Source organism: Protopterus annectens, chromosome 3.part1, assembly GCF_019279795.1.
Source record: "Protopterus annectens isolate FY-2018-M chromosome 3.part1, PAN1.0, whole genome shotgun sequence".
Taxonomy (NCBI): domain Eukaryota; kingdom Metazoa; phylum Chordata; order Ceratodontiformes; family Protopteridae; genus Protopterus; species Protopterus annectens.
The window spans coordinates 1483446247-1483458827 of NC_056732.1; positions in this window are offsets into that span (position 1 = coordinate 1483446247).

Here is a 12581-nt window from a genome sequence, read left to right on the forward strand (position 1 = left end):
GCAAATCAAGGTCTAAACAACTATACTTAAAGTAGTGAATATTGTAACAGAAATAAAAGATCAGGAAGTGGTATCTTTAGAAAAGTAAATTACAGAGAAAAAATGGAAATTATGGGAAGAATACATGTAGAAAAATGTTTTGAAGAGGAATGAGGTTTAAAAGAAGGCAGTACTTGAACAATTTATGTAATGTTGCTTTGATTATATGACATATAACAATATATGTGATATATAACATTTGTAAAATTAATTTAATATGGTTTTATTACTTTAATATAAATTTATTTATTTATTTATTTACATTTGTTGACCGGGAGTGTCCGACTGGACGTAGGTTCGTTTTCAGTGGAGGCCCGGGGAGAAAAGCTCCACAGTTAAAATAAACAGACAGTAGTTACATTGGATTACATAGCGATTAACAATTTAACATAGCAATTACTTACAACATATTTACAGATGAAGAACATAGTACATCAGTAGACTACTAGAATCTTTATCTGTGAAGTACATAACAGACATTAACAAATGTTGCGATAAGAAGTTAAATAAATGAATAAATGTAAGTTAAAGTGGTTAAAAAAGGAATGAAATATGAGAGAGAAGTATACCTCCAATCAGTCTGGCATGATTATCTGGATACTGTACAAATGCAAATGTATTAATCTTCACTGTGCTCTTACGTCAGTCCCTAAAATGGACATTTATATATTGTTTTAACCAAATATATATCGACAAATGGTGATTATGATTTAGTACTGAATTCATAGAAAAGGGGCACACTCCTTTACAAAGCAAGTGAATCTTAGCAAGGAATCCTGCATTTACAGAGAGGTATATAGTTAATGCACCTGTTTATGATAACACATTGAATGATGAATGAAAAAGGGTCATAAAGCTGGAAAAATAAATAGATCAGTAGATGTTGCAATAATGTAACTAACCACATGATGACAGTAGATCCTAGTTTTGCTTATCTTAAAAAGCCATGTGAATACTATTCTTTCATGCTTTCTAAAGATTTTTAATAAACCAAGCTGTGCACTTTTCAGCCAGACTTGTTATTGACTCTTTTGGATGACCTTGTTCAGTTTTATTGAAAGTGAAATAAATCCTTTTACAGTTACAAAATTCTAATACTGGTTTCAGCTTGTGAAATATTTAAACTGCAGCAGATGTATATGACAGAATGAAATACTAATCTTTGCTAATAATATAAATATAACATTTATTTATTTATTTATTTTGATTACCAGAGTAGTACACTGATCACAGGAGAACCTTGGCAGGCACAGCCTGGGGTAATCCATCTTTAGGGCGGCACAGTGGTGCAGCGGCTAACGTTGTCGCCTCACAGCAAGAGGTTCTCCGGTTCAATTCTCGGCTGGGGTGCCTTCTGTGTGGAGTTTGCATGTTCTCCCTGTGTTCGCGTGGGTTTCCTGCAGGTACTCCGGTTTCCTCCCACATTCCAAAGACATGCATCTGGAGTGTTTCTCCCCGGGCCTCCACTGAAAACAGGCTCTGTGGAACCTAGTCGGACATTCCCGGTCAACAAATGTTAAATAAAATAAATAAAAAAATCTTTTTCTTTTGTTCTTGGCTGAGGCAGTTTTTGACCTGACACTGGAGTTTTCAAAGTTTCCATGATAGTCGTGTTGATGTAATTCTTTTTTTATTGTTGGTTCGTTTCTTTACTGACCATCTGTTCATTCCTCCTAGGCCCTGGGTGCAAGGAATGGGTGAACTGAGAGTGGGACCATTATTCCTATGCAGAAACAAGATTTACTACTCAAGGTCTTTCCCATTCTGCATGCCTCTCCACTTTCACAATGTTGGCATACAGAGTAATTTTGTAAGGTAGGTCCAAGTATCTGCATGTGATGTGATCAAGCTTCTCTGCCCAGCAGTGGATGGACAGAAGCATGTCCATGTCATCCCCCACGTTGTGGTCTATAAAGGGAATCTACGCTGTACAGCCTGAGTACATACTCCTTCCCCTCCCCGCAAAGAGAGACAGGTGAGCAGGCTAAGTTTCTTCATTTGTCACCTCCCCCACACCAGCTCCTGCAGCTCTCCAAACTAGCAGATGACCTCATGTTGCCTGAGTTGTACTCAGCGCTTTATCCTTCTGTGTCACTGGAGCTGGATGAGCTGTTGGCATGGGATAATTTACTGAGAGGTTGGAAGAAGATAGTTCTAAATGTGTTTTTCATTTCCAGTGTATAGATCATCACTGGCTAAGTTCAGTATTATCCTTCAGTGTTTTCAATGGATTCTGTATTTAAAGGGTTTGCACATTTATTTTAATGTTTTTGAAGGATTGTGTGTTGTAGCATGAGTGCTTACTACGTATAACTGTCTTATTCATACTATGTTGCCTAGAGAAACTAATTACTTGGGTCAGTACACTTTTCTCATCCATCAGAATTCCAAAAATGAAGAGCAGGGCAAACTACTTTGCAGTTATGCACACATTTGAAAGTAACAGTGTAGGTAAAGGATTTAAGATTATGAGGGCTGTTACAATATTAAAGAATAATGACAAATAAATCTGTGTAATAATGTGCCACAACTACAGTACAAATAGCATTTTGTAAGGAGCTGGCAGGCATTTTTTTCTTGTAGACTACTGATACACTTCATTGTGTATGAAGCACGTTTTATTCTATTATTCACTTTAAGTTGTAATGAGCTGTAATACTAGATTGTGAACTAGTCCTTTCTTTCTTTCTTTCTTTCTTTCTTTCTTTCTTTCTTTCTTTCTTTCTTTATTTCTTTCTTTTTTGTTTGTTAAAACTTTGACTCCTGTGTCAGTTCAAAAACTACCTCATCCAAGGATGAATGTGAAGCTGGAATACAAGCCAAGAGTTCAGAGATGTAATTAAAAGAAGTACTTTTTTTTCTAATTGCTTTTCTCCATGTGCCTGCTGACCACTAGCCCCCAATAGGTCCTGAACACATCCCTTCTTGATGCATGGTTACCTGCCTGCACCAACCAAGAGATATAATGTCAGTGGATTAGCAGGTGCTACACTTGCATTTGGTACGGAAGGTTGCTGTTTCTATTCCCACACAATGTAGATGGATTCCTGACACTGTAGTGTAATATGTTGGGGGTGGGTTGTGATAGAAAACTGACTGTGTTATACTTCCGAAGAGATGTTAAACCAAGGTCCTATCTGTGATGATAGGAGGTACTGCCAGCCATGCTGGGAGAAGTAGAGCAGTGGATGTATGACTTGTGCCAGCAGAGTTAACTGGAATTTTGTAAATAATTATATGTCATTTATATATCAAACTGATTTGTGCAGATGCTAGTGCTGAAAATGTATTTGTGAGGTTTGCTTGCGTTAAAATGTATCAGTAGTGCACCCTGCTGGAATGAAAAGAAATGTGCATGTATTATTGTAACTGAATTAAATGTATATGTTTTAATAGAGGACACTGAGACAGCAGAGGTTAACCAGCTATCTTACTTTAAGAAAAGTAAAGGAAATGTAAATGAGCTGTTAAACCATTAAAACGGCAACCCCACAGTGCTGAATAGGACCAGAGACTTTGGGTCTGGAAGAAGCCTTTGTTCAATAGATCAGTAAAAGGAAGGGAAGCCCCAGGTACTGGCATAAACATTTTAGATGTGCATTGTAGCCGTCTATGCAAAATTCCTGTCTAAGTTTCAAAGAGGATACTGTGAGAACCTAGAGTCAGGTGACCAGATGAGGTCATTTTGTAAGCCATCTTAGATATATTTTAGAAAGACTAATCTCTGAGTATTGAGTATTCTGTTTTGGGGAACCTGACTAGAAAGACTGCTTATGTATTTCATTGTGCCTTGTGCTATCAAGTAAGTTATTAGGGAATAGTAATTCTCCTAGATTCAGTCGGGAATATAGTGAAGCTTAGTTTAGAGATTGTTTTCCTTTATTTGTATGAGCCTATCCTTCAATGTTATTTTCAATATTTCTTGTGATTTGAAATCTGTGATTTTCCTGCTCTTTTATTATTTATTATTTATTATTATATATATATATATTTGAAACTTTTATTGTGGCTGGTCTTTTAGAAAGTATTAACGTTTGAGAGTGCTTATATTTATTTGGTGACACTGTGTGGGCCGGTCCAGAAGGTCTAATTGTCTTGGTCAACTACTACCATTTGGAATGGTATTAATATTTCACAGTATAATTGGACACCCTTTGTTAAGGGCCTTAGAGTAGCTGATTGTGGAGTGTCTGGTGGTGTTGTTAACTGCCTAATACTCTGGCAGAAGGGGACACAACAGGTAAATCTGTGCCAGCCTTTCCCAGGTGTGTGAGTGTGTGTGAGTGTGTGTGTGTGTAAAAATCCAATCTCACAGTGTGTGTGTGTGTGTGTGTGTGTGTGTGTGTGTGTGTGTGTGTGTGTGTGTGTGTGAGCTACTTGGGGCAGGGACAAAAAGTGGACTTAGAGAGGGTGATGGAAGGTATTGGCTTGGACACTCGGCTTAGGACATAACCTTGCAGCTGTACTGGTGGGGAGTCTTATTGGGGACCTGGATGGAGACAGATAGAGAGATCCAGACCCCAGTCTGAGTGTGTTCCCTGTGTGCTCTTGAAGGAAATTGGGCTTGACACAGAGAGGTCTGCATCTGGAAATACTGAGTGCATTAATTTGTATTTCGAGTGAACATCCCTCTCCAGTGTCAGTGGTGAAGATTCAGGCTCCTTGATTACTGGCCCAGCATGAGGAAGTCACACCATCCGGTTGAGATGGTGATAGTGCTAGTGGATGCAAAAGATTCCATGGCATCTATCGAAAAGAAAAGGGGTTCTTTATTTTACACAATTTACAATAGCTACAGAGGTTTTACATTGATAACTTATTTACATATTTACTACCTCAAGTAATATTACACAATATCCAACTTCAGTATAATAAAAAATCTACAGAAATACATTTCTGCATCATGTAATAAATCTAGTAAAGGTTTAAACCTCATTTCTTCCCACTCTTTTTGCCAAAACCAAAACCTAATTTTACTTAATGCTTCAGTCTGATTCCATTTTTTATTAAATAAAACCCCTTTTAATCTAGCATCCCAAATATCTTCAAATAACACTTTATCCATCTTATGAATGAATTTGTTGTTTTTATCCCATTAATCCCAGATAAAATCATACTCAAATTTATATCTCCCATTTTTTTGTTTCCAAAATTAAAACCTTCAAGAAACTTTTTCTGTAACTTCTTTATTCTTTTACACTGTAAAAAAACATGTTATGTAGTTTCAATTGTTTCAGAAAATAAACATACCCTGGGATTCATTAACAATCGCGTAGGAGCTGCGCTAGGCCTATATTGTTTAAGTGTGTTAGCATGATGAGCAGCAGTTTTAATCAAATATGCATTCTGCTCACTGCTCCTACACATTTGCAAGAACCTTTTTATGGCCAGCAATATTGTTCATAGCCATGCACAGAATGTAAACAAAATGACTTGCATATAGGCAAAGCTCATATATAAGGATGCCCTGTAGCTCAGGCATATTAAGGGAAAGTACAGGGAAAGATACAGAATGAGGGGAGGTGAAATGGGGGTTGGTATACAAATTGTGTTATGCTGCATAATTAATTAAGTAATGTGAAAGGGAAAATGTGTAAACTGTACTCATATACTGCAGGCAAATGTGACAAAGTGCATAAGAAGCATTTCTGACATAAATCCTGGATTACTGATATAATGATAATGTATGCCAATGACAATACTGCAGTTTTGCACATAAATAAAAATGGACATGCTAATAAAGGATGTGATAGGGATATAAAGCTGAAGTGTAACAAAGGGGGATGAAAATGTGATATACATGTTAATTAAATGCTGACTTGAAATAACAGCAAGGACAGAATCTATATTATGGGATGAATGCACAGGCAGCAGTTATTGCATATGAGATGCATATACAGGGAATTTACGTATGCAAGCTGACACCACTGCTGTATTCTTTACCTCATCATGTATACACAAGAACAAAAGGATCTTACAGCTGTACTGTCAGGTACATCCGAAACGGGTGTGTTTTTTCAAAGAAATGACAGTGGTGTCCATATAAAAGGGGTTCATCACCTACAAGCATGTAATAGACAAGCAAGTGTTGTATAATTATATAAATGCTAAATGGGAATAAAGCACAAATGACAAGACAGGTTGGATGACATGTCATATGTTCAATTTTTCTATTGGTGATTTGCAAACATTTCTGACATCATTATAATCACAATCACAATCACATGGAATTACAGGGAACAGCAACATAACAGCAATTCAACAGCAGAAACACAATAAAAAGTGCTGTAGCAGAGGAACAATCACACTTTCTGATTAGGTTTATAGGAGGTTACAAGGCTAATGGCCCTAGGGCCTTTACAAGCCTAGCCATGTAAAAACCCATGTACCCTTATTGATTATAGATAGATGGTCAGTGTTAGCAGAGTGATTCTATGATCAACACTGACTACCCCTGTCCAGGAGGGACATAGGTAAAACCCCTGGGGTGAACTTATGGTCACCATACAGTTGTCAAAGTTGCACTTAAATAGGGTCATTGAAGAGCTCTGTTTCATGTGAAGTGGGAGCTTATTTCAGAGGAGTTGCAATCTCTGGGAGATATAAGTCAGTCCGACATGTTCTGTTAATGTCACAGGCTAGGTTGGAATCCCTGGATTAGGTTATTCTTGTCCCATTTGATTTGCAGATGTGCAGCATTTCCATTAGGGCAGAGTCAGAGACTGCTGTGTAGGCCAGGCACAGGTCACCTCTCAGCAGCCTGTGTGATACAGAGTACAGTGACAAGGCTTTCAGTCTTTCCATGTAGGCCATGTTTTGGAGGCCCTGCATTCTCTTGGTTAGAAACATCTGTGGTCTCTCCAATTGCTGCAGGTGTCTGGTGAGATAAATACAGAAGGCAGGATTGTACCCAATTAGTGGTCTGATAAGGGTCGAGTACAGTGGAGTTAACCTCCTTAGTCCTGGATGTAATGTCTTTATTTACAAGATGTGCAATATAGAAGGCTTTCCTTACCACTATTAACACATGGTGATCAAAGTTTAGATTACTATCAACCTGTGTTCCCATGTCTTGCACAACTGGGTTTAAGCTTATAGGGGTGCTATCTATATCATAATTAGCAGGGGCTACTTCTTTGACAAAGGGGATAATGAAGCATTTGTTTTGCTTTTAGTTTTAGTCTGTGAGTTTAGCACCAATCATTTGTCTGAGTCATCCCCTTCTGTAATATGTTTACATCATTAGGGGACTCACAGTTTGCAGTCATCTGCAGACTTGGTAAGCCACAGGCCATCTGCTTTCACCTGGACCTCAGAGCAATAGATTTTAAACAGTAGAGGGCCCAACACAGATACTTGTGGTATCCCACTGGTAACTGGTCTACTGGTTAAGGTGGACTGTTCAACTTTGAGAGTGTGCCTTCTGTGGGTGAGCCAATTGGCTACTCATCTAGTGACATGGGTCTACTTCTGTTGTTCAAAAACACACTTCTTCGAACAAGAGAAACCTGAGACCCAGTTTAGCGAAAGTGCACTTAACCGAAAGTGCACTTTCACAAAAATCATTTTACCGAAGCACGGTACAGTGGGGATAAGGAAATATACCTTTTCCCCATGGTAGTGCAATCTTGGAGTTAGTATATATAAGTAGCAGGGGTGTGGGGGGCACAGGGGGGCTTGCCCCCCTGCAAAAATGTGTTTGACTTTGCTGGACTGGACCTCCACTACACATATATATATATATATATATATATATATATATATATATATATATATATATATATATATATATATATATATATACTAACTCTGAGCTTGCACTATGGTGGGGAAAAGGTATGCTTCCTTATCCCCTCTGTATCGTGCTTTAGTAAACTGATTTTTGTGAAAGTGCACTTTTGGTTAAGTGCAATTTCACTAAAATGGCTCTCGGGTTTGTCTTATTCGAAGAAGTGTGTTTTTGAACAAGAAAAGTAGATCCAGTTATGTATGGATTAATCCCCAGCTGAGAGAGTTTCTCAATGATCCAAGAGTGGGAAATTGTGTCATAAGCCTTGGCTATATCAAGATAGGTGGTATGTAGTGCTTTGCCCTCACCCAGTGCTTTGGTGACATTCTTAAAGAATTCCACCAGTTTTAATAAGCAAGATCTGCTCTTGACAAAACCATACTGGGTCAAGTCAAGAGTTTGAAGGTCACCAGTGTCCTTGTTGATAAGGTCCATGATGATTCTTTCCATGGCTTTGCAATAAGGCTGGTTAGACTTATGGGTCAATAGATGTTCTTCGTCTTCCATTGCTGCAGTCCTTACTATTGGGTATAGTCCGCATCCAGTCGGCCCGAATACCAGAGTATAAGGCTGACGTCGGTCAGGGCGCATTAGACTGACGTCAGCACGTCAGGGTACTAATGCGCATGACCGGCGTCATATCCTCAGTCTTTTTTGCCGCGTGGTCCGATGCAGAAGCAGTTTTGCGAGTGCAGGTTGGCGTTCTGAAATCTTTCCGAAACCGGAGTTTCAGACCGAAACAGAGTTGGCTAAGTACCCCGTTGGGGAACATTTTTGTTTTTTCTTGCCTCAGCATTTTACCGGATGTCAGAAAAAGTGAATAACTGTATTTCTTGTGGGAAACAGATACCTCATAGGGATTACCATACCTTGTGTATACCTTGTTTAGGGCCTGAGCACGACGTTGTTGGTTGCCGCTCTTGTGCTAGGTTTAACAAACGCACTATTAAAAGGAGGTTAGACTGTGCCAGGTTAGTGTTTGGGAAGCGTTGCAATTATAAAATGCCGTCGGATGCTCCGACGCCCGCTTCGTCCAAGAAGCGCAAGGACAAAACAGCGAAGCCTAGGGTTGATGAACCGGCAGTCCCGGACGTCGGTTCTTTAGGTGGCTCAGTGGAGCCAGAGGTTTTGCCAGGAGTTTCCATAGAGTCCCAGGCAGAAACTTTACTGTTACAGGATGTGCCCTCTCAGGAGGTAGGCCAGGCTGAGGGGGCTTCTCAGGTGACTGTTCTTCCCTCTCTTCCCAAGGTAGTTAGAGCCTCTCCTTCTGTTGCCAAAACTTCTTTGTGAGGTAGGCCTAGTTTAGCTTCAGTGGGGGCTTCTCCTAGCATTTCAGGTTCTGTACCTAAGAAACATATGCTTAAAATGGCAGAAGATTTGATTACTATGATTAGAGGTTCTATGCCCCCGCCTGATAAGAGGCCTAGGGTGGAACCAGACTTTGATAGTTTTGAACAGTGTTCAGAGGCTTCAGGGTCTTCTGCGGAAGACTTGCAGGAGTATCCTACTTATTCTGATTCTGATGTGGATGATTCCACTCCTACAGCTACTCCTCCTGAGGATTTCTCATTTTCAGAAACTCTGCATTCCATGAGGGAGCACTTTAAATGGGAAGGCCAGGATTACTCTGATTCCAGGAAAAGGCTTAGGGAATTCTTGTTTTTACCCCAGCATAGGCCCTTGGCTATTCCTCCTGTGTTGAATGTGGTGGAAGATGTTTTTGCAGAGGCTTCCCTGAACCCTGACTCTTTGCCTCCGGCTCCTGTTAAGCCTGATAGGTATTATAGGGTACCCGAAGCTCATAAGTATTTGTTTAAGAGTCCTAGGGCAGACCCAGAAACTATTTCTCAAGGCCCTAAAGGTGTTAAAGCTTCTGTGGTTAAAAATCCTGTTCCCACTGATAAAGAGGCAAGGGCTTTGGATAGGTGGGGAAAGAAAGTGTATACTTCTTCCACTCTAGCCATGAGGGCATTGAATTGTCAGTTTCACATGCTAAAATATCAGAATTACCTCCTTTCACAATTGAAATCTAAGGTGGATGCTTTGGCAGGAGGTATTGAGTGTAAAGAGTTGCTGGATTTGGTTCATGTGTCTGAACAAGTGGGTAAGCATTCTTTGCAATGTGGTTTTGATGCTGTACAGGCCTCCTCGAGGGTGGCCGCTACTAGTTCTGTTCTTCGCAGGCATGCCTGGTTGAAGGATCAGAATTTAGCTGAGCATGTTAAGACAAGGATTTTGGATGCTCCTTTACAGTCTGATGTGTTGTTTGGATCGCCTGTGGAAGCAGTTTTAAAGAAAATGGAGGACAAAGCTAAGTCTATGCAAACTGTTAAAGATTTTTGCAGGTGCAGCCACCAAGTTTAGTAGAAATTGGCCTGCTAAGGGGTGGACATATCCTGCTTATGATTCCCAGTCTAGGGGTAGGTCTAGACGTGGTAGGGGCAGGGCTCAAGGTTCTTTTAGGCCTAGAACAGGGAGTTCACCTGCTCAGACTTCTGGTGAGGGCAGGGGTCAGTCCTTTCGTAAACAGACCCAATGACCTGTCTTTTCCGCTGCCAGTAGATTCTCGTCTGGCAGCTCCTTTGGGAGGAAGACTGTCTCTTTTCAAAGAAAATTGGGATTTAATTACTCAAGACAAATGGGTGTTGGATGTCATTCACCACGGTTACAGATTTTATTTCCATACAATGCCCCCTTTCAAAGGCATGCCAGACGTTCCTCCTCCACAAAGAAAAGAGGCTCACAAGCAAGTTTCTCAATTACTCCAGATAGGGGCCATTCAGCCAGTCCCTGTATCAGAAAGGGGCCTAGGCTTTTATTCTCGCCTGTTCCTAGTACCAAAGAAAGGGAACACGTGGAGACCAATTTTGGATTTATCTCTCCTCAACACTTATCTGGACATTCCCAAGTTCAAGATGTTGACGTTACAACAGCTTTTACCTCTGCTGGGCAAAGATCACTGGATGGTAACTCTAGATCTCAAGGAAGCTTACCTTCATGTGCCTATAAGGCTAAGTTGCAGGAAGTATCTGCGGTTTCGAGCTGGAAATTCTCATTATCAGTTCTCTGCATTGCCCTTTGGCTTATCTACTGCGCCCAGAATATTCACAAAGGTTCTGGCTCCAGTGATTGCTTACTTCAGGCTTCAAGGAATTCAAATCTATCCTTACTTGGACGACTGCCTGCTTCTGGCTCAAGGAAAGGAAGACCTTGTACAGCATCTGGAACATGTTGTAGCAGTGCTAAGATGCCTAGGGTATTCTGTGAACGAAATAAAGTCCAGTCTAGTACCCTCTCAAGACATGTGCTTTCTGGGTGTGAGACTGAATACAGCAGCCCAGATGGCCTTTTTAACCCCGGACAAACAACAGAGTCTATCACTTTACTTCCATCACCTATCTCATCAGTCCGTGCTGACTGCAAAGACAGTCCTTCAAGCATTAGGGTTCATGGCATCTTGTATTCTGGTGCTTCCCAATGCCAAACTGCATATGAGGAAGCTACAATGGTATCTCAAAAATGTATGGACACAGCACTGCCAGGATTTGGACACTGTCATTCAAATAATACCTTGCCTTCAAACAGAATTTTTGTGGTGGGCTCAGGAATGTCACCTAAACAAGGGACTCTCTGTGACCCGGCCAGAGGCGAGTCAGATTTTAACGACAGATGCCTCGGACATTGCTTGGGGAGCTCATCTAAATGGAAAGTGGATACAAGACAAGTGGCCTGCCAGACTACTGCATCTACATATCAACATGAAGGAGATGTTAGCAGTCCAATTTGCATTAATGGCTTTCAAGGAGTTACTTCTTCCAGGGCAGGTGTTGATTCTAACAGACAACACAACTGTCATGTGGTACATCAACAAGCAAGGGGGAACACATTCTTATCCTCTATGCAGGCAAGCAATGATTTTATAGGAGACTGCGCTAAGCTTGCAACTAACTCTTCAGGCAAGGTTTCTGCCAGGAGCACAGAACTCCTTAGCAGATGTGTTAAGCAGACAAATCATGGATCCCCACGAGTGGAAACTGGATCTTCATGTATTTCAAAAATTGACAGTGTCTTGGGGAACTCCAGACATAGATCTGTTCGCTTCTCCACTAAACCACCAGCTGCCGCAGTATTGCACAAAGGGGTTTCATCACACAGCTTGGAATGTGGATGCTCTGTCTTTCAGTTGGAAGAACCTTCATGTGTATGCCTTTCCTCCTCTACCTCTTCTTCCAAAGGTACTATTAAAGGTCAGACAAGACAGGCCAAGGATGATTTTGATAGCTCCAGATTGGCCTCGGCAACACTGGTACCCACTCCTCCGGAGTCTGGTAAGGAAGCCTCCATGGCCTTTGCCTCTGATTCCTCATCTGTTGTCTCAGCAGGATGGTCATCTGCTCAATGTCAAGCTTCACTCTCTTCATCTAACAGCCTGGCATATTCTGTATTGAAGCACAGCAGGTCTCAACTTCCTCAACAAGTTTTAAATGTGATTATGGAAGCTAGAAGACCTAGTACAAGGAAAGTGTACGCAGAAAAATGGAAGAGATTTTTGTTTTGGAGTACAGCAAAGAATTTGCAGGTTTCTGAGCCTAATTTGAGTGCGGCTCTTCAATACCTTACTGAGTTATTGGACAAAGGTTTGTCCTTCTCTTCTATTAAGATTCATGCTGCAGCAATTTCAGCTCACTATGATTGTGACCCACCATTGTTTTCGCATCCTTTGTTCAAGCAGTTTCTTAGAGGGGCAAAAAAT